Raw genomic sequence first — 3,267 nt, 5'->3', positions numbered from 1 at the left:
CTCTCTCTCTCTCTCTCTCTCTCTCTCTCTCTCTCTCTCTCTCAAATGATTTGACATTTCCCTGCATACCACAGAGGCCCCTGTTCTCTGTCTGGCCTGGAGCATGGTCCACCCACCCTGCCAGCTCTATTTCAGCTGTATATGCTAATGTGACGTCCTGAGCTGCCTACTTCACTGTTCATGGGCTGGCTTCTCCGTCAGACCCACTTCCCGAAGCTTGCAAAGATCCTGGAATCAAGTCAGAGTTTGCTCACATCTACACAATGAAACATTAGGGTGAATTTTAATTTGCTTAGAGCAGCAAAACTTTACCCCTCCCTTAAATTCAAATATCAGTGTTTATTCTGGCTTCCAAGTCTCTGTATGATTTCACTTTTAAAATCCCCTAAATATGTTATTTATCTGTTAACTTGATAACTTACTTATGTTTGGAGACAGGTGCTCATGCTGCCTAGGTTGGTCTGAAACTTGTTTTATAGCCTAGGTTAGCCTTGAACTTCGATCCTCCTGCCTTAATCTCTTGAGTGATGGGATCCCAGTGTGCAACACAACACCTGCCTTGTGAGCATTATTTTTTAAATAGAGAGCAGATGTGAAATGAGCTTGGGACTCTCGTTTCCCAGAGATAACATTCTTCAGAGACTGTGAACACAGCTCACAGAAGAGTCATTCCAAGAGCTACTTCTTCCATGAATCTCCCATGAATCTTTTGTTTTCTCTGACAATGTCTTGAATATCTTAAAATAAACATCAAAATGAATCAGCTAAGAAAACAAGACACTACGTTCAAAAACGGCACTTTAGAAGTTGGGCTGAGTCAAACGGTAAACAGACACCACCCTTTTCCAGGTATGGAGCCCTTTGTGGTTGTTTCATTTGTTGCTTTGTTTGAGACAGGATCTTTCTATCTAGCCCAGGCTGGCCTCAAACTCTCTATCTTTCTTCTTCAACTTCCTGTGTCCTTGAAAGCAGGTGCAAGCCACTGTGCCTGCCCAAATTTTGTTTTCGAGACAGCTTTCCTTATATGTTGTCCACAGGACATAAACCGGCCCACTATGAGTATACTGTTCAATGGTTATTAGTGTCTTCAGAAAGTTGTGCTATAAGAAGAAATGAAGTATTGATGTATACATGCATAGTCATAGATGACCCCTGAGCTTGTTATGCTACATGAAGAAAGCCAGGCACAAAGGAACACATATGCGCTTGTTAATATGAAATGTCCACACTAGGCAAACTATAGAGGCCGAAAGTACCTTAGTGGTTTGCTGGCTCATGAGCTCTTCCTCTCTCTCTCCCCTTCTCTCTCTCTTCCCCTCCCCTCCCACTCCCCTCCCCCTCCTTTCCTTTCTCTCCCCCTCCTCCTCCCTCTCTCTCTCCCCCTCCCCTCCCCCTTGCTCTCTCTCCCCCTCCTCCTCCCCCTCCCTCCCTCCATCTGTGTTAAAGTTTAGAATTTATCAATTTGGAAATCAATAAAGGATATCTTTCAGAAAGATGATGTTTCAAACTTGATTGTGATAACAGTGGCTATGACAACTTGTTTCTTTCAGGTATGCACACCTCGGGGTGAGCAAGCGGTTGAATGATACAAGAACATTCATTTCTCTGCCTAAGAGATTACAAGCATCCCTTGGGCATTCCTGCATCTCCAGGGCCAGTGCTGTGTACACTGGTTTTTATAAACATTTACTAACTGAGATGAATGGATGGATGATGTGAATAGATATGAATAGAGCATCATAGGGAGTTGCTGGGATAACAGGTAACATAAATTTAAAAAAGAAGTGCTTCATACAGACACAAAGGACTGCTGCACACATGACCTCACAGAGACTGTGGCGGCATGCACAGACCATGAACAGGCTCAAGCCAGACTGAGTCCTAACACTTAGGGGGGACATGGGCCCGACTCCTGACCAGGAAGGTATCTGCAACAAATGCCAGCTAGCAAAGGGGAAGTTAGTTCTCACCTAATCTCACTGGCTAGATAAACCACATGTCAGGGTAGACCTTATGCCAGGAGAGTTTAGCCAGCACAAAATGAACTCAGTGGTATTTTTGTAGACTTTTAGTCTCATTTTACTTTGGGCATTTTTTTTGTCTTATTGGTTTTTTTGCTTGTATATTTTAGTCTTTGCTTTGTGGGATTTTGTGGGTAGGGATTGTGTGTGTTTCTTGGTTTTGTTTAGTTTAAAAAGAAACATAAAGAAATGTTAGGAGTTAATGGGATACACCTTTAATCTCAGCAGAGGCAGGCAGATCTGAGTTTGAGGATAGCCTGGTCTACAGAGTGAGTTCTAGAACAGCTAGGGCTACACAGAGAAACCCTGTCTCAAAAAGAAGAGGAGGAGGAGGAAGAGGAGGGAGAAGGAGGAAGAGAAGAAGAAAGGGGAAAAGAAAGAAAGGAAGGAAGGAAGGAAGAAAAAGGAAACATAGAAAGGACATGGTGTTGAGTGGGTGGGGAGGACTGTGGGGGGAGGACTATGGGGAGGATTGTATGGAGGGCTAATTGGGAGGAGCTGGGGAAGACAAAATGTATGATCAGAGTATATCATTTGAAAAAATTGTTTCAGCCAGGCGGTGATGGCACATGCCTTTAATCCCAGCACTTGAGAGGCAAGAGGCAGGCGGATTTCTGAGTTTGAGGCCAGCCTGGTCTACAGAGTGAGTTCCAGGACAGCCAGGGATACACAGAGAAACCCTGTTTCGAAAAACCAAAAAAAAAAAAAAAAAAAAAAAAAAGAAAAAAGAAAAAAAAAAGAAAGAAAAAATTGTTTCAAAGGCTCAGATCACTAACACCAGAAGGTATCATTGCATAATCTACACGGAGCACAACCCTCTTCTATAGAGTGGGAGTACTGTGCTTGGGGCTGCAGAGATGGCTCCGTGACACAGGAGTGTGTCCTGCTCCTGCAAAGGACCAGAGTTCAGTTCTTAGCACCTCTATCAGGCGGCTCAGAACTGTCTATAACCCCAGCTCCAGGGGAACTGCTGCCCTTTGCTGGCTTCTGAGGGCATTTGTGTACACATGCACGTACCCCAGGCCCCACCACACATATGCATAATTAAAGTAAAACCATGCCTTAAAAACCAACAAGCAATAACACTTGATAGAATTGTGATGTTGAAAATTTTTTCTGAGAATTTTCTGAACAGACTTGGCATACATAGTAGGTATGTGTTCAGTGTTGTGTCATATGCCAGCCTGACATACATAGTAGGTACTTGATCAGTGTTACATCAGAGGCCAGCCTGGCACACATAGTA

Source organism: Mastomys coucha, unplaced genomic scaffold (assembly GCF_008632895.1).
Source record: "Mastomys coucha isolate ucsf_1 unplaced genomic scaffold, UCSF_Mcou_1 pScaffold22, whole genome shotgun sequence".
NCBI lineage: Eukaryota > Metazoa > Chordata > Mammalia > Rodentia > Muridae > Mastomys > Mastomys coucha.
Note: the sequence above shows the minus strand (reverse complement) of the source record.